Source organism: Lotus japonicus, chromosome 1 (genome assembly GCF_012489685.1).
Source record: "Lotus japonicus ecotype B-129 chromosome 1, LjGifu_v1.2".
NCBI classification, from domain to species: Eukaryota; Viridiplantae; Streptophyta; class Magnoliopsida; order Fabales; family Fabaceae; genus Lotus; species Lotus japonicus.
In genome coordinates this window covers 53,690,947-53,711,342 of record NC_080041.1, presented here as the reverse complement: position 1 = coordinate 53,711,342, position 20,396 = coordinate 53,690,947, and the positions used below count along the sequence as shown (strand labels likewise).

Sequence of the window (20,396 nt, the reverse complement as noted above, 5' to 3'; positions counted from 1 at the left end):
ATGCTTCACAAAGAGCATCTGAAGAGAACTTCAGAGTGGGTAAGCCCCTAACAAGGTTAAGCTTACTCAGCTGACAAATCTTTCTCATACTGGCATGCCCTAACCGTCTATGCCATACCCATTGCTCCTCATTAACAGAAAGAAAGCACTTTACTTTCTGAGTTTCCAACTCAGATAATCTGATCTTATAAGTGTTGTTCCTCCTCTTGCTGTTAAACAGAACAGAGCCATCGATCTGACTTACAGCCCTGCAAGACTTTTGATTGAAGATAATATCATAACCCTTGTCAGCTAATTGACTTATTGACAATAAGTTATGATTTAAGTCATCTACCAACAGAACATTATCAATGCATGGACTATTATCAACACCAATAGTACCAGAACCAACAATTTTACCCTTCTCATTGCCACCAAAGCCAACTTCGCCTCCAGGCTTAAGTTTTAGCTCTTGGAACATACGCCTTTCTCCCGTCATGTGACGCGAGCATCCACTGTCCAGATACCACGATTGGTGTTTCAGTGGAGCGATCAAGGATATCTGCAACATAGATAATCTTATCCTTAGGTACCCATTTTCTGGGTCCTTTCTTGTTAGTTACCCCAGAGGTTCTGACAACCTTGGGTTTCTCAACATGATAATGTAAAGGAATTTGAGCATGACATTTAAGCATAGAGAGAGTTCCCTTCTTAGGAGGGGGGTTAGCAACTTTAACATGCAATGGTTTAGGTAATATAGTACTAGAGGGTACAAAATGTTCATACAGAGGTTTAGCCTTAGGCATAGGAGGCTCATTTTGTAACACCCTGATTTCGGTGGCGTCACTTTAGTAACCAAAAAGAAAGTTTAAGCGGAAAAACGTGAATTTTTTTTTTTCGATAATAGAATTAGAAACTGAAAGAAATGAAACTCGACAACGAAAGATAACAGAACTAATATATAATAATAAATGCAACCCCCGCTGTAGTACCAAACCTCGTCACGAGAAACCTCCAGTGACGGAAAGTTAAGAAAGTAACGCCCGTAGGCAAAATGTACAGACCAAAAGAAAAGGTTAAGTGTCCGCAACACTATCCCCCAAAAACGAGAATAAGTTAGCCCAATCGGCCTGAAACAAGACCTCCTAAGTCCAACCAACTCTCTGTGATTCCCGTAAAGAAACCACACAAAAAGCTATAGGTGGGAAACTACCCTGTCCCCAAAGAAATAAATGATGTTCAGAGCTAAGACTCTACTCCTACACTAATCCCATCTCGACGAGCTCACACCAGCACTAAAACCTACATGCTAGCATGATCGTCGTTCGAATTCAAAATCCAGAACGACCTAGTCTATGTACACCATCCGTCCTCCTCTCGCTACCGCGATGCGCTCCTGTTCCAGCATCTCAACCCTAGTTCCCCCCGAAGGGTGAACCATCATGAACTAGTCCGCCATGGACATCTGACAAAGGGCGTAGTCCGCCAAAGCACACACAGAAGACGCGGGGGTCAACTCCAAAGAATTATGTAAATAATAGCACCGATAGATACAGATAATAGAATAGCCACTTAGGCTTATAGCTAGGGATAACATCCTAGGGTTGTATATTCCATAATGAATATAACGACAGTAATAACAAATAGCATGCATCAAATAGAATTAACAATTATCAATCACACTCAGGAACTAAGTCAGTATGCATGTTGCATGAAATGATATGACGGTTAACCCAGTTAACCAAATGCATTCCGGAACGAATGGACATCAACGGATCAATCCTAGCACCAGCAACGGTGGGACCATTTCTGCCCGCGTGCCTCTTACTCCAACAACAACGGTAGTCAGATCAGCAGTAAACCCGAAGGTCTGCCATTTCGGTCTGCTACTAAGAGTCGTCTACAAACGCTCTTACGCGGAAATCCGGGTCTTATGACCATTTTGGAATCCACCGAGGTCCGGTATCACGCCGTGTATTAACCTCCTATGTGTGCATGAATGCAATGTGATTAGCCAAACAACGTCTCCGACCTCACTCGACACGTCGCCACGTGTTCTAGCTAAATTAATGTCTCTAAAAGCTTACCCTAAGGTAAAGTCGATTCTGCGACAAAATACAATAATCATAAAATGAGTGCAAACAGTCACGATAACTCTTCGAGTCATCAATGCTCTCACGAAGTCTCACGCTTCAGTGGAGTCTCACACATTCACAAAGTCTCACGCTTCAGTGAAGTTTTATGCTTTCACGGGGTCTCACGCCCTAGTGAATTTACACACTTGCACGAAGTCTCACGCTTTAGTGAAGTTTCATGCTATTCACGAGGTCTCACGCCTCAGTGAAGATCCATGCTTTCCACGAGGTCTCACGCCTCAGTGAAGATCACGCTTTCACAAGGTCTCACGCCTTAGTGAAGCTTCTCGGCTCATCCCTTGGATGGCTAAACAAACTGCTCCCAGAGCACAAGAGTATCAACATACTCAAAACTTCTTAACATTCTCAACACTTGGGATCCGACGACACTTCTCGCTTTCCAAAACTAAGATTTGCATCCTAAACTTCCTTTCGAGTTTGTTATCATTATTTGAAGATTTAGAGTTGTTTAATGTCTTATGAGTTTTCTTAACAAAATAATATCCTTTTAGTCTTATCGCAATCTTATGAGTTTTCAACATCCCAAAATCCCAAATAACTCCCCGAGAATGTCTCGATCCATTATAACCATAACAAGGCCCGAATCTCATTCGTCCTATCAAACTTCCTCAAAACTCTCAAAATAAAATCGGCATGACCTGCCCGCTATTCTCACTACTCAGAATCACAGATATCAGCTAAAGACATAATTAAATCATCACAGTCAACAAACATGGCATATATCAATACATCCCAGAATAAACACGTAGCACTTAGCATATAAAGCATGCACCACACATCCTAGATTACCCACATAGCACATAGCATGTAAGTCAATCTCAAAAACATTCAGTAGATGAATCATCTACATTGTCAGCCGAAGCCTCAGAAAACATTTTTTCCAATCAACCACAAACAAGTGCATAAATAGTAAATCAATGTCGAAAGCATCGACCCTAAGCATTAACTAGAGATTCAGTGAGTAGCCCGCACCTGAAGATTCTCCAGGATGGTCCTCTAACACTTCCTCACAAGCAAAGCCTTGCTCCTCGGGAAACTCTTCAAATGAACCTTTAAAGTAAAACCACAGAATTCTATCAAAATCTATCGGAAACTAAGCTATCAATACTCACTAAGGTTACACGAAGTAGTATATACTCCGAGGTACGATAATCTAGCGCGAAAGGACAAGTTTTCGAAAAAGAAATTTTCCTCCCTCCCCCTTAGGGTGCTCGGCCACTATTGGTAATTAGGTGGCTCGATTTTTCTTCGATCAAACTTGGTTCCTAGGTTATTATTAGTCGTAACTAAGGGTATTCTAAACTCGGAAAAATTATCGGATCAAAAACTGTCGCAGGGGTATTTTGGTCAATATTTTTAGCTCAGAAATTCAAAACTGAAATTTCAAAAAGCAAATTGGATGGGGACGTCACCAACGACGTTTATGACGACTAATCCTACTAGCACTAAGCTAAGGCGATAGTTTTCAGCCCAAAGGACGAAGCTTTGCCCCAAAATGGGTATTTTCACCAGAATTGAAACTCGACGGTAGTTTTTCGAGAATCGGCGGAGTATTATTAGCTAAACATACTCAGTTGAACTTAGGGAAGATGTTTAGAATCAAAAATGAAGTATTCAGAATAGTTTTGCAAAAACCTCAAAACTATGAGCATAGAAAGACATAGAGAAAAACTATGGAAAAAGCGATTAGAGGTAAGGATTAGCGACTATACCTCGAAACCTTGAAGTAGCAACTGTTTAATCGACGATCAAGCAAGAAATGAACAAAAACTCTTCTTCCTCTTCCTCTTGGTGAGCTCGCGGGTTTTGGAGAGAAAATGGTGGAGATTTGTGATATTTTCTCATTTCTTGGCTATATATAGAGGTTGGCAAAACGCGGGAAAATGAAAGTTTCGCGAATCTGATTTTTCCGGCTTCATTCTCCGTGAATTCTAAGATAGGTTTTGGCGAAAGAATTCCAAAACTAAAATGAGGTCTCCTTGTATTTTTGGTAACTAATGCAAAGTCGGTGTAAAACTATTTTACTCAATAAGTTACTTTTTGCATCGAATGTCGGAATAGAAAACTTCCTTCTGAAGAAAGATTTAAATCATCAAGAGAAATGGGTGTACGCGTGTAGAATCTTCATCAGAAGCTCCGAATAGAAAAAGTCTTCATTGTCGGTTGATTCTAGGGTTTTTGAACTATCAGGGTTTTAGTTTTCGGCAAACTTCCGATGATTGGAATCGGACGTTCGTAGATCCTAGAGTTTCGCCTCGAAACGATTGTCATACAATGAATAAGAGAAGTTCTAACATTTCTCTGAAGATTTTTGGAATTAATTTCCATCGTGACTTTAAGCGTAAACTAGCTATTTACTAGGGTTTCTGACCTAGGTTTAAGTGTGTAACGATCGTGCTATAACTTTTATCGACTTCGATACGATCCTCAGACTTTTCCTGAACTTTCTCCTTCATACATTTATTTCATTTAGTAAACTCTTGTTCAGGTTTCCCTTCACGATACATCAACCCTAATCGTGAATAAGAAGTTTATTCACTTAGCATAAGCTTAAAAACTTGGGTCTTACACATTTCTACTGGGTCCAGAATAGCCAATGCCACACATTCCATTTCTGCTTACACCATAGATCATTGAAGCCATCAAGCTTCTGTCTACGCCTTTAGCTAGGAATCTTTGAAAATATTTTTCATATTTGGATTCATTTTTAATATCAGAGGCATCACAAGCAACACCTTCTTCTAACTTAATAATCTGGTTTTTAAGCACAGTGTTAGAGTTTACTAAAGCATGATTATTCTCTTTTAACTCAAAAATAATTTTCTCATGTTCAGCAGAAGTCTTAGAAACAGCAGAAAAATCCTTTTTCAACTTTTTATGCTTAATAAGGAGAGAGTTATATTTATCCATGATATCAGACAAAACACATTTAAGTTCAGAGGTTGAGAAAGAAGCGAATACCTCATTTTCATCGTTAGAGTCTGGATCTTCCTCTGATGCAGATTCAGAGTTGGTTGCTTCTTTTGACTCTGCTTCCTTGTTCTTGACAATAGCCATGAGTCCTTCAACAACTTCTCCATCAGAGTCAACATCCTCTGACTCTGATTCATCAAAAGTCACCATGAGACCTTTCTTAGCTTTGAAATGCTTCTTTGGCTTCTTGTCCTTTTTCAGCCTTGGAGAATCACTCTTGTAGTGCCCTGATTCTTTGCATTCAAAGCATGTGACTTCCTTTGATGAAGACTTCTTGTGACCAGAAGAGGATTCATTCTTTCCTTTAGTCTTTCCAGAGCCTCTGTACTTGCTCTGCCTGTGCTTCCAGATGCGGTTGAGCTTTTTGGAGATCAAGGTTAGCTCATCTTCATCAGAATCTTCAGAGTTTTCTTCAGATTCTTCTTCTTCAGATTGGAGAGCTTTAGCCTTTTCAGATATGGATTTCAAGGCTATGACTTCTTCTTCTGATCCTGATGTTCAGCACACTTCAGTTCATGACACTTCAGTATGCTTATGAGTTCTTCCAAACTCATATGCTCAACATCTCTTGTGAGCTCCAAGGAAGTTATCAAAGGCATCCAACTTTCAGGAAGACCTCTAAGAATCCTCATGACATGATCAGCAGTGGTGTAACTTTTGTTGAGGGGTCTTATTCCAGCAATGAGCAACTGAAATCTGGAGAACATATCCTTAATGGACTCACTGGGTTCCATTTGGAAGGATTCATACTTCCTGATCAAGGAGAATGCCTTTGACTCTTTCACCTTCTTGTTTCCTTCATGGGTCATCTTCAAGGAATCAAAGATACCTTTAGCATACTCACGATCAATAATCTTTTGGTATTCTTCATAAGAAATAGCAATGAGAAGAATAGTTCTAGCTTTGTGATGCAGTGAGTAAAGCTTCTTCGGCTCTGCATTCATCTCTGTTCTGGAGATCTTCTTGTCGTCACCATCAACTGGACGCTCGTAGCCATCCACTATGATATCCCAGAGATTTGCATCAAAGCCCAGAAAAAAGCTTTCGATTTTGTCTTTCCAATACTCAAACCTTTGACCATCAAACATAGGAGGCTTTGCACTGTAAACATCTTTTTGCGCTTCAATGGTGGTAGCCATCTAAGTTTTTCACACCGGCCCGGATCATTGAACACTGTTAGGTGTGGTAATCAGAACTTGCGCTCTGATACCAATTGAAGGTATGAAAAACGATAGAAAGGGGGGATTTGAATAGCGTTTTCAATCTAAAACTTTTCCCACTTGAGATTTTAACAAATCTCTTCAAACACCGAAGATAAAAGTGCTAAGATAAGAGTTGAGGAAAGCACACCATGATTTTATCCTGGTTCACTTGATAAATCCCTCAAGCTAATCCAGTCCACCCGTTAAGGTGATTTCTTCCTTCTTAGAATGAAGGCAATCTACTAATCAGAGTTTGTTACAACTGCACTTGCAACCTGCAAAGTGACTAACAATACAATGACTTAGCTATCACTTAGATTCACTCTCTTAGTCTTCTCAAGGATCTAACCAACCTTGGTCTCTTTAAGGAAAAACAGACAACTGTTTGAAAGTTTGGGTTTACAAAGAATTGCTTCTCAGAAAGCTAAAGTAAACACAATAAGTACAGTTTGAAGAAAGATTGCTAAGAGAATGTTTGAATATTGCTGAAGGTATGAAAAACGATAGAAAGGGGGGTTTGAATAGCGTTTTCAGAATAAAACTTCTCACTTAAGATTTTAACAAATCTTTCGAAACACAAGTAAAGTGCTTAAGATAAGAGATGAGAAAAGCACACAAGAATTTTACCCTGGTTCACTTGATGAATCACTCAAGCTAGTCCAGTCTACCCGTGAAGGTGATTTCTTCCTTCTTAGAATGAAGGCAATTCACTAATCAGAGATTTGTTACAACTGCACTTGAAACCTACAAGTGACTAACAATACACTGACTTAGCTCACACTAAGATTCACTCTCTTAGTCTTCTCTAGGATCCGATCAACCTTGATCTCCTAAAGGTAAAAATAAACAACTGTTTAAAAAATATTGTTTACAATGAGATTGCTTCTGAAAAGCTTGTAGTAAACACAATGAATTCGATGAAGAAAGATTGCTAAGAAGATTTGAATGTTGCTTGCGCGTATAAGTTTCTTCAACAACATCTTTTGGTCTTCAGCTTCTATATATACTCCAAGGATTAGGGTTTGAACATTGCATGGGAATGCTACCGTTGGAGGGCAGATCTGGGATTTCCAGCTTCTGCTGTGGCTGAGAATGTTAGGTTAGGTCGTCAGGATAGTACACTGCTTTTGTACTTTGGATAGTGACGTGACCTTTAACCTTGTTGACTTCTGATCAGAGGAATGCTTCGTGTTTGAACTTGTGAAGCTTGTTGATTAGAGTCAGAGGGAAGCATGGATCCTCTGACTGTTGTAGCTTCTGATTCTAAACTCAGAGGAGAAGTACTTGGTCTTCAGTGCCAGTTTGCTTCTGGACTTCAGAGACTTCATTTTTCAGCTTCTGGATCTTCAGAGTCTTTTAAACCATCAGAGTTTCTGAGCCTTCAGAGTGTTTGGGTTATCAGAACGTCTAGATCTTCAGAACTTCAAGTGAGCTGAGTCCACATCAGAGCTTGACTATCTTCAGATCTTCTGAAGCTTTTCTACTGTTCACTTTGAACATAGAGATTGCGAAAGCGTTGCTAGGGTCACTCTTTAAGCAAAGTGCTTCTGATTTGTGTGAGATTATATCAAGGTCAGAGCCTGTCATGAACACACTCAGAAAACACGTTAGAGTACCATAATTGTTCATACTAAAACATTAACTTGTAATCATCAAAACATAGAGTTGTACTACATGATCAAAACTTTATCTTACAATCTCCCCCCTTTTGATGATGACAAAACCAAGTATTTTGATGAACAATTCTTAAACAATAAACTGAATTCACTCAAAGTAAAAAGAATAGAAATAGACTTTTCCTGATGTGAATGGTTTATTTTGCTCATTCTGAATTCAAGTCACAGCTTGATTCTGAGCTTAGCTCCCCCTGAATCTAAGACTTAATGAAAACATTAGTGATATCTAGATTCTGAGCTTAAATAATAGAAGAGTTCAGAGCGAAAACGCATGACATAGATGAAATGAAATAATCAGAGCGCATAAGTATTCAGAGTCATGAGCAGAGTAAGGTATCAGAGTCAACCAATATCACTTCAGAAGAAGTGAACATTGTAAGACCCTGAATTAAATAACTAGTTTATTATTTATTTTTGATTTATTAATTAATTGAGTGTTTATATTCTTTTTCCTGACTTGAATTTAATTACAAATCATTGAAATTATTTAAATGATAGTTAATTTCAAAATATTTTACTTTATAGAGTTTCTTTGAAAAAAGAAAGGATATTATAGTTTTCCTATTTTTAATAAGTTATAAAACTCTTTGTTTCATTTGACAAGCTCAATTCAACGCTCTGTGAGCTATCTAAAGTTTGTCTGTTCCTCTCAAATGATAATAGTTACTATTGTCATTTTCCTTGTAAATTATTCTAGCTTAGACACATGATATGACAACGTCATATTTGTTCTAATTATCTCACAATTATTCTTTAGCTCAGTTTCTACTCATTTCTTGATTCACGGATCATTTTATTTTGCTCAAAGTGATTCAAATTTATATTTTATCATTTCATAGAGTTCCCCATAATTTTTGGGATAATAATATATCACTCATATATTTTTCTCTTAACTTTATGAGCTAAATCATTCAGTGTCTAAATCAATTCGTACCGGTTTTAAAAAAATATATCCTCTCAAAGTATCTTCAACAAATATCTCACCATCCTTATCCCTCCGTCCACCTCATCCTCGACTCACTCTCATTTCTCTCTTCCTCACTATTACTTTTTCTTCCTTCACGTTTTCTTTCTTTCTTCAGCAGACCCATTTATGCTCTTTCTTCCTTTCTTCTCCTTTTCTTCTTCTTTTCTTTCTTTGTTACCTACTTTATCTCCTTCTTTTATTTGCTGCAACAACTCCCCACCGTTCCTCTTTCTCTTTTGATCAGCATCTCCACATCCTTTTCTTCTCCATGGACAACCAGTCCATGAGCCACCACCTCTACTCTCCCTCTTGTAACCGTTGATCACACCATCACTATCACAATGATTCTTCTCCTTCCTAACTTGCAGCAACAAACATGGCACCACCACCAATATGAAAGCCACACACACCCCTTATCATCACATATTTGCTCCATCTTCTAACCACCACCGTTCCTTGCTCTCCATGGAGCCTAACAATCCACCATCTTTGTTCTCCTTCTTCTGGTTTTGAATGGAGAACCCCATGAAAGGACCCAAGCACCACCACCGTGAGCTCCACCACGCAGAGGACGCCACCGGCACATCACCCTCTCATTTTCCTTGGTAAAAGCCTTAATTTCTTGATTAGTATGTATGTATATTTGATTTCTAAAGTTATCTGGGTTTAGATGAATCAATATGGTTTTAAATAGTGTTATGGTTTTTGATTTCTGAGGGCATGAGGGTTCAGCCCTTAATGTGCTTGAAAAGCTTTTGCGAAAACTCACATAAAACTGTTGTTGTTTTCAAAAGTAGTAGCCGCTGTTCTGTTAAAATCGTATGTTTCGGTTAAGATTTTCGAACTGTGTTCTTCATAAAAGTTGTAGCTTTTTCAGTTAGCAAACTTTTGCCACTGGTTTCGTGTCGTTTCGATTTGTCTAGCTCAAGTTATACGCATTTTGGTGAGCACGGGTTAAGCTGTCCCGTTTCTCACAAACTGCTGTAGTATTCGATTTTTCCTGAATTTTGTACTTTGAATTTAGCCTTGAAAATTTATGAGGATTTACAAAACCTTTAGATGAAGCCAGGATAAAAATATTAGATTTTTCGGAGTTCATTTGACATATTTAAAAATTAGCTAAAGTCGCTGTACAGTTTATAATCGTTTGACAAAATTAGTTATTTCAAGTGAAAAGAATTGCTTTGGGAAAAAGATGAGAAAACCTTTTATTTTAATCGATATTGCAATGCTTTGGAGTAGGAAAACATATTTTTTAAACTTACTTACGTACGTTGTTTATCCGTTTATGAAAATAGAGAACGTTTGAGTTCACGCACATTTATTCGTTAAAAAGCGATTGCGAAAGGTTTTGAAAGTCGAACAAGTTGTCGGAGTGTTAGGGAATAAGCGTATTGATACTATCTCGCTAGTCGATGGATGCTTAGGAATAACAAGATTGGATAGAGTTAGAGCAATTAAGTTTGGATTTCCGAGTGAGGAATTAGACTCCGAAAGGTATTAATTAGAATGGATTAAGTTGTGATTGCAATCTTGATGTTGGAAGATGACTTAGGATTGAATCTTGAATTCCAAGAAGTCTATGAGCTTTACTATAAATACTTGGTTCTAGAAGGTCTAGATTTGAAACTTTGGAAGTTCAAGGACTTAGAAGTGATTAAGGGATTGATTGAGGACTAGAAGTTATTTCTTAGAGATTGATGACTTATCTATAAGCTGGGATTTTTGTAGAACCAAAGTGGAGTTTCGAAGAGACTAGGGTTGTGTGTCTAATGAGATATCGCGAGTTTAAGTTTAAGAGAAATGATTTGATCGTTTTGAAGGAGCTTATGAGTCATGAATAAGTACATAATCATTAGATAAGAAGAGTTGTTTGCCTTGGAAGTTAACTATGGTTTATGGATTACTTGATAAGAGTTAGTGGTTTTGATAAGAATTGATAATGATACAACGTTGGCTTGAGGAATAGATCGTGAGAGCGAGTTGAGACATTAAGTTGTTGTAGGTGACTTGATAAGTAAGTATTGAGGATAAAGAGGATTATGGAATAGAAAACGGGAAGAGATTACTTAAGGATGATGATAGGAGAATGCTATTGCAGATGTTGTGTTAATTGCTTTAACGGGAAGTGGTGTGTAGTATTGCGAAAATACCTCAATGAGTATCCTATTAGAGACTGAGATCTCTAAGGAAAATGAGAGGAGTAAGTACTAGTAATGTGTACTTATCTATTTTGACAAGCATATGAGTATTTGGTTTTAAAGTTGATTTACTAAGTCATAAGATTTTGAAGCTTTGTTATTGCTTTGTTGTCATTATGATGACTTATCTTAATTTCTGAGGTTGATCTTGATGGTTTATAACCATTAAGGAGATTGAGTTTAACTTGTGATTTCGTCGAGCCAATTGCTTGAGAGTGTAGCTTTAGACTTGGAAAGTAGGTAGCTCAATTAGTGATTATGTTATGTGTACTTATGAAGGGTACGAATAACGGAAGCGCTTGACAACGAAGCCAAAGAACAAACGGAAGTGAGCCAACACGGGAAAGCAAAGATATGACTGGATTTGATTTGAGTCGCAACTTAGTAAGGAAAGCGCCTAAGGTGAGGGCAACTTACTATTAGCTATGACTGCATGATAGGCGTCGATAAATTCGACTTATGCTTTACTTTGATGTTGATTATGTTGATGAACTGATGTTATGATGTTTTCCATAATTGATGATGTTGAGATGTTATTGAATTGTGCGTTTTGACGCAACTTCGGAGTGGGGATTCATTGAACTGGTGTTGTTTGATATTTCGGGTTGGATGAACAACCCTAGGCAACTTCAAACGTGGGGTTTGAGGCTTAGCCATTCGTTGGTATTCGTTGGAATACTTAGACTTTCCCCGGGAAATTTCTTTTGGTGGGTTTTTGGAAAACTTAGAATGAATAGAATTTCGAAAACTAAAGACCTTAGAGAACTTAGTTTTCAAAGAATTAAACTCATAACCTGACTAATTCAATTTAAAACGTTTTCATGATTGAATGAACCATAGGGAACCTAAAGGGGAAAATAATTGCGAAAGACGGGGAAAAGTCGACTTTTGTTGTGGGTTTTGGAGGATTGTTGGACACCAGGGGGAGGTGAGCCACGGTGATGATCGAAAGTCACCGAGTACTCTAGTACTCTTATTATTGGAGTTGTGTTGTATTGACCGACACTAACTCTGTGTTTTGACTTTGGGTTTTGTTGTTGGAGTTGTGTTGTATTGACCGACACTAAACTCCCGAGTACTTTAGTACTCTTGTTTGTTGGAGTTGTGTTGTATTGACCGACACTAACTCTAGGTTTTGGTTGTTGGAGTTGTGTTGTATTGACCGACACTAACTCTTGGGTTTTTGAGATTGGGTTTTGAGCTAAACGCTTGTGTTGTGAGGTCGATTCGATGTTTGGCTAACCATATTGCATCATGCATCATTTGGTGAAGAACGGGAATGCTTCACCGATGCATTATTCGATGAGGAACGGGAATGCTTCATCGATGGTGAGGAACGGGAATGCTTCACCAATGCATCATTTAACGAAGAACGAGAATGCTTCGTCAAGGATGAAGAACGGGAATGCTTCACTAGTGGCGAACGGGAATGCGTCACAATTATCCGGATCATATTGAATTGCATTTCACGCATACATTCACTCTGACTGGAATTGTATGCTATTTGAATTATTGAAGCATTGTTAGAGCCAATAACATGCTAGGATTATTTATATATATATATATAAACATATATATCTATACCCCTTTTGTCGCATGTTGCTTGTATATCTATTGTATACTGTGAGTTGACCCTCGCGCCTTGGCTTTGGTTGTATGTTTGTGTTTGGGCGGTCGGCCTGCTGCCAGACGACGAAAGGAGGTGATGTGAGCAGATGCTACTCCACGTGGAAGATCTATAGAAGACTCGAAGAATAGAGTCGGGTGTAGGGCTAGAGCCTTTGGGTAGAAAAGCTTACCGTTATTGGTTTAAGCTTGTAGGATAATTTTATGATTCGCATTTGAGGTTTTGGGTAGGTTCCGGTGCATTGCTTTCCTATGGTTACCCGGTGTGGAAATCATAGGGAGTATATCGGATCTATGGAGTCATTGCATAGTGAGTCCGTTGTTGGATCTTAGTTTATTTGTCATGTATTTTATGCTGTGCCTTGATCGAGGCCAGATGTAAATTATTTACGGTTGGGAGTATGCATTACATATTTTAGAAAACACTTCGAAAAGGAAAAAATAAATAAATACTCACATTTATAAATCCCTTTTGGAAAAGATTGCATATGTACTTTAACATGTTACTACCGTGGCACCCGAAAATCGGGGTGGAACTCTTAAATTCTCCAAAAGAAAAAGAAATCACACTAACACAGCTTACACATCAAAAACTGGGTTATACTCCCCATTTTTGTCATAAGCAAAAAGCTTGGAGTGTGAAAAACTTAGCTTGAAGTACAAGGTACTCCCCCTTAGAGAAGGTCTAAGTTTCAAAAAGATGGAGAAGGAAACAATGATATATAAAAAAAATTAGCGAAGTAATGAAATGAGTTAATGCATATGCAGAACTTTTACCACCGGCCAAGGGAGTAAAGGTAAGCTTCAGTTACCAATAACTTATCCTCGAGAAACTGCTGCAGCATTAACGTCTGGAGACTGAATTGAGCTTATAAATAGCGGTTAAAGCATAACAGTCTTCACATCCCAGATACAGAAGAACACAACTAGCAATGGCTTCCTACATAGATTGTATCGAAGAGCTGAGGAGGAAGGCATTTGATGAGAGTTTGTTCTTTAACGTGCGCCATCCGGAAGAGCCAACAGTATATGATCTGACCAACCGGCTATTGGGAATGGATCTGAGTCCAGAAATGGACACAATCCTTAGAGAAAGCAGCGATGCATAGAGAATGTAGGAACTTGAGGAGAAATCCTCCTTTTTACTTGTAACGATGCAAATGTATGATATTGCCATTAAAAAAAAAAAGTTGTTTGTTGGTTAATTTTAAAACATTTTATGATGAACAACTAATATGCAGCACATAATGGGAAATGTAATAGAAAAACATAACATAAAAAGCAGAGTGAAGAAAACATAGTTTAAAAAGAAAGAAAATTAAAACAAAGAAATAAAAACATATGAGAAGAGAGAGTTCCTAAAATCTAAGGATTGGGTGTTCTCCGTAGAAGCTCTGTGCACATCTGCTTTAGCTCTTGAAGAATGGCATCATGAAAGTCAAGGCGTTGTTCAATGAGATCAATCCTAGGATCTGACTGAGGTGGAATAGATGTTGTAGCTTGATCAGAGTGAGAAGCTTGACCTGATGCAGAAGCAACTGGAATAATGCTAAAAGCTTGATTTCTGAGAGCCTCAGCTTCAGCTTGAAGTTGAGCAGCTTGTTCCAGAGGTTGCAACCTTGCAGCTTCACGTTGCTCTTCTTCAATCCTTGCAGTTTCTTCTTCTTGTTCTTTCTTCTTTCGTGCTTCTTCAATAGCAGTGTAGAGTTGTTCCCTTATTTGCTGTTCAGCTAGAAGTTCTCTTCGTCTGAGACGTTGAGTAGCAGCTTCAACACATTTTGCCTTCTCAGAGTTGAGAAACCCCATCATCAGAGGAACTTGGTCAACCATCCAAGAGCACAGACGTTCCCATTCTTCAACAACCAGGTCTAGACTTGCACTTAGGTCAGTGCGACCATGCACATTGCTGATCCTTAATGATGCTTCATGATTAAATGCATTGATGCAGTCAAGGAGGGTGGTTGGTCCAGAGTAAGTGTAGGGAATAAGGGAAAGGTTTGGTTCAGGTGATGAGGAGTGGTTGCTGCTGGCAACTTCAGAGGGAGAGCCAATCTGCAGAGTCTGAGGTGCAGAGTTATTGGTCTCAGGATTTGGTTGAAGAGTTTCAGTCTCAGGATTCTGTGTGTTATCTGATGAATGGTTAGAGACTGACTCATCATTCTCATGAGGAGGAGAAGGAGGATGAGGAGGAGGAGGAGAAGGCATTGAGGATAGAGGAACTGCTTGGATGGGGAAATCAGGAGAAACCAGAGGTTCTGGCCTAGGTCCAGGATAGCGGCGAGGACTAGGAACATTGATGAAATGCTCAGGGATTTCAGAGAGCATTTCTCTAGCAATTTGAAAGAATTTCCTAGAGGCTTCTGACTTGTTGGATGGAGAAGAAAATGGAACATTTGTGGGAAAGGATACAGACGGAATAGGAGAGAGGTTATCACGATCAGATGGATGACGTGATTGTGGATTGGTAGTCGTTTTATCAGAGTCTTGAGGTTCAGAGGCTTGTGGTGCGGAGGTTTGTTGTTCAGAGGCTTGTGGTTTAGAGGTTTCTGAATGGTATGGAAGAATGATAGGTGTAGTGGAGGAAGAGGGTTTGTTGGCTTGAAGCATTTTCCAGAGGGGTTCTTCCTCAATGGTAGGTTGAAAGAAGGAGTCTCTAGGGGGTGAAGGGTGAGAGGTTTGTTGATGAATTGGTGATGGTTCAGGATTGGTTGCATCAAACAAATTTAAATCATCATCAGAAAGGGCAGCAAACTTACTTCAAGCTCTTGCTGCAGATCTTGTGATTCTGATGGAGGGTGCAGGTCTAGCTTGTTCCTGAGTAGTTTCTATGATAACTACTTTAGGTGCAATCCTGACCTTCTTAGCCTTCTTCTTAGGCGGTGGAGCATCATCATCATCATTGTCATCACCATCAGAGGGATCCTTCTCCTCAGATGCTTCAACTTGCTTCCTCTTGGTCTTCTTCTTCCTTGGGGACTCAAAGTTGGAGGCTCTGGGAGATTTCTGAAGAATTTGTTCACATCAATCTCAAAGCCTTGCTGCTTCAGATCCTCAAGATAGTATCTGATTGCCTCTGGATCATCAGCCTTGGACCAGAGAGGATAGTCCTTTAGAGGAATCCTTTTCCTTGGCCTTCCTTCAGCAGTGCTGGATTCAGCTTTGGTTTCGATCATGCCCATACTTTTCAAGGATGTGGCATTGAAAGTATCTCCAGCCATTGTTGTCAAGTCTTCAGAACATCCCAACCTTCGCAGGGCATGCACCAATTTGCTTTCCACAAAGAAGTCAGAAAGCAAACTACCAAAAGGTATGTATTTTATGGCAGATTTTGGTGAAGCGGTGGTTCTGGACTTCTTGATGCACTCCTTCAGATAAGAAAATATAAAGTAAGGCAGACACACCTTCTTGTGGTCCTTGATGAAGAACAACAACACCTTCTGGGTGAAGTTGATGTAATCAGGAGAGCTTCCCTTTGGTCTCTGGTTGATGCAGTGCAGAAGAATCTTGTGCCAGATTCTCAAATCAGGGTGAAGCTCTTTGGTCTTGCAATCATTCTTTCCTGGCTTCCATGTATTAAGCCATGTTGACTTTCTCCTTGGTGTTGGTTGAGACCTTTGATTCTTGCAACTGAAACCTGTAGCCCTTGCTCGATTCTGGACCTAGAAGCCTTGCAATTGTGTTCTCAGTTATGATGATCCTTTTTCCCAGAATGAAGGATACCACTTGGTGCTCATTGCAATCTGCGTGTTTCCAGAATTCATTCACAAGCTTATCATACACAGGACCACTGATCCTTTGAAAATACTCTTCCCAGCCTTGTGCTTGAATCTCAGGACGCAGGTCAAACCCATTTGCAGCAATGACATCAAAATCAAATCTCCATTCAGCAAGAACCTGGAGTTCTTCAGGAGCAAAGCAGCAGGTAACCACACATTGTCTCTGAGAAAGTGGGACAACATCTTCAGCGTCTTGCACTTCATGTTGAGAACTCTCAGTTGAACGAGGACACAGAGCAGGACCCACTTACCCTGTTGGAAGACCCACAACCATTTTGGGAAAAACTCTTCCATCGGCGGAATCAGACTTCTCACCGGAGTTAGCTCTTTCTTGATTCGCCATTGTTGAGGATGAAGGTTTGGGTAGAAGAGAAGAGGTTGAAAGCGAGAGAGAATTGAAGAAGATAAGGGTTTTGCTAAAGCAGGAGAGAGAAGGTAAAACCGAAAGTGATGGGAAATGTGTGTGCGTAGTGGTTTTAGAAGATAATCGTTGTTGATTAAAAAGCAAAGTAAAATCAACGGTTAAAAATTAAAGACATCATTACAAACAGTTAATACACATATCACACGGTGGAGAGAAGCACATCTACACTCATTACAACAGATTGTCAGCACGGGCACAAGGAACGATGTATCATAGCAACTGACACACGTTTACTGTCTCAGCTTCAGAGTAAGCACCAATGGGTACTTAACCTCTGATAGAGTTACCTTCTGAACTAGACATCTTCTGATAGAGAAGCATCGTAGCCAGAGGTTCTGATCCATCTTCATGCTGGACAAAAGTCCATATTCAGATTTTTCAGAATGAAATTAAATCTATCCTCTGCTAAGGGCTTTGTAGAGATATCTGCCCATTGATGGTCAGTATCAACAAACTTCAGAAGAAGTACGCCCTTCTGAACATAATCTCTAATAAAATGATACTTTACCTCAATGTGTTTTGCCCTTGAATGTAAGATAGGATTCTTACTCAGTGAAATTGCAGCAGTGTTATCACAATAGATTGGGATGTTGCTCTCAAGGATTTGATAATCCTGTAGCTGATGTTTCATCCAGAGCATCTGAGTGCTGCAAATGGCTGCTGAGATATATTCTGCCTCTGTAGTGGATAGTGCAATGGTTATTGCCTCTTGCTTGCCCATGAGACTAAGTTACTTCCCAGAAATTGACAATTTCCAGAAGTGCTTTTTCTCTCAGTTCTATCTCCAGCATAATCAGCATCACAGTAACCTGAAAGCTTATACTCTGATGTTTTCTTATACATCAAGCTCAGGTTAGTGGTACCTTTCAGATATCTCAGGATCCTCTTTAACAGCAGTTAAGTGGGTTTCCCTCGGATCTGATTGGAAACGAGCGCATAGATGAACACTAAACAGAATATCTGGCCTAGATGCAGTTAAGTATAGAAGTGATCCTATCATACCACGATAGAGCTTCTTTCAAACTTTACCACTTGCATCTTCTTTCTCCAGGATGCATGTAGGATGCATTGGAGTCTTAGCAATTGTAGATTCTGTCATGTTGAACTTCTTCAGAAGTTCCTTAGTGTACTTACTCTGACGGATGTAAGTTCCTTCTGGTGTTTGATCAACTTGTATACCCAGAAAGTACTTGAGTTCTCCCATCATACTCATTTCAAATTCAGCCTGCATAATCTCAGAAAACTCTTTGCATAGAGATGGATTAGCAGATCCAAATATAATATCATCAACATAAATTTGCACAATTAAGATATCATCTTTGTAAGTTTTGCAAAAGAGATTTGTATCTACTTTACCCCTTACAAACTTATTTTCCAGAAGGAATGAGCTGAGTCTCTCATACCATACTCTAGGAGCTTGCTTCAGACCATAGAGAGATTTCTTCAATTTGAAAACATGGTCAGGGTTCTTCTCATCTTCAAAACCTGGAGGTTGATGAACATAGACTTCCTCTGAGATGTAACCATTTAGGAAGGCACTCTTAACATCCATGTGATGAAGAATTATGTTATGATTGATTGAGAATGAGATCAGTAGTCTGATAGCTTCCAGTCTTACTACCGGAGCAAACGTTTCAGTATAGTCTATTCCTTCTTGCTGACTGTAGCCTTGAGCAACTAGCATTGCCTTGTTTCTGACTACATCTCCTTTCTCATTCAACTTGTTTCTGAAAACCCATTTGGTTCCAATCACGTGAACGCTTTGAGGTTTCTTTACTAGGCTCCAAACATCATTCTTGGAAAATTGATTCAGTTCTTCTTCCATAGCTAGAATCCAGTCCTTGTCTTGAAGAGCTTCATCAATTGACTTAGGTTCAATTAAGGACACCAATCCTTTCAGACTAAGCAGAGTCTCTTCAGAGGGTTTGAAGGCTGATCTGGTTCTGAGTGGTTCATCTTTGTTACCCAGAATCAATTCCTTAGGATGAGACGCAGTGATTCTGCTCTTCTTCTAAGGTTGTGAATCAGAGGGACCAGCTTCTTCTGGTTCATCTTCCTCTGGCTCAGCTTCCTCTTGAACTTTGCCTTTATCAGGAACATTTCTACTCAAATCTGCAAACTTTTCAACTAGCTTTGACTGATCAGAGTCAAGCTTATCATCAAATCTAACATGAATAAATTCTTCAATAGTTTTAGCATCTGTATTATAAAATCTGAAACCTTTAGATCGATCAGAGTAACCAAGTAATAGACATTTAGAAGATTTAGCATCAAACTTATGCAACCTATCCTTAGTGTTTAGAACATAGCAAACACAACCAAAAGGATGAAAATAAGAAATGTTGGGTTTTATATTCTTCCAGAATTCATAAGGAGTCTTATTCAGAATTGGTCTCACAGAGATTCTGTTCTGAATGTAACATGCTGTGTTTACTGCCTCTGCCCAAAATTGCTTTGCCATGCTAGTTTCTTGGAGCATGGTTCTAGCCATCTCCTGAAGAGTTATGTTCTTCCTCTCAACAACCCCATTTTGTTGAGGAGTTCTGGGACAAGAGAAATCATGTGCAATTCCATAGGAGTCAAACAGACTCTCAAACTTGTCATTCTCAAACTCTCCACCATGATCACTTCTGACACGCACAATCCTACAAGCCTTCTCGTTTTGCACTTGGGCAATGAAGGTAGAGAACACAGGATGAGACTCATCCTTGCGGGATAGAAATTTTATCCATGTCCAGCGGCTATAGTCGTCAACAATGACCATCCCATATCTTTTGCCACCTATAGACTCAGTTTTCACTGGTCAAAACAGGTCGATATGCAGAACATTCTTTGCCTTGAACGGGACTTTTGTTAATTTGCCTTTCTGACATGCTTCACAAAGAGCATTTGAAGAGAACTTCAGAGCGGGTAAACCCTTGACAAGGTTGAGCTTACTCAGCTGAGAAATCTTTCTCATACTGGCATGCCCTAACCGTCTATGCCATACCCATTGCTCCTCATTAACAGAGAGAAGGCACTTCACATTCTGAGATTCCAACTCAGATAATCTGATCTTATAAATGTTGTTCTTCCTCTTGCTGTTAAACAGAACAGAGCCATCGATCTGACTTACAGCCCTGCAAGACTTTTGATTGAAAATAACATCATAACCCTTGTCAGCTAATTGACTTATAGACAATAAGTTGTGAGTTAAGCCGTCTACCAATAAAAAATTATCAATGCATGGACTACTATCAACACAAATAGTACCAGTACCAACAATTTTACCCTTCTCGTTGCCACCAAAGCCAACTTCGCCTCCAGGCTTAAGTTTTAGCTCTTGGAACATACGCCTTTCTCCCGTCATGTGACGCGAGCATCCACTGTCCAGATACCATGATTGGTGTTTCAGTGGAGCGATCAAGGATATCTGT

General features: G+C 39.3%; 1 long non-coding RNA gene across 1 annotated transcript; it reads left to right on the top strand.

The window, feature by feature from the left end:
* Positions 1 to 8,917: 8,917 nt before the first annotated feature.
* LOC130727822 (uncharacterized) lies at positions 8,918 to 13,221 on the top strand. The gene is made up of 3 exons (XR_009015450.1): positions 8,918 to 9,558; positions 11,434 to 11,556; positions 12,844 to 13,221. It is a non-coding gene; the product is annotated as an uncharacterized LOC130727822 (long non-coding RNA).
* Positions 13,222 to 20,396: the final 7,175 nt, after the last annotated feature.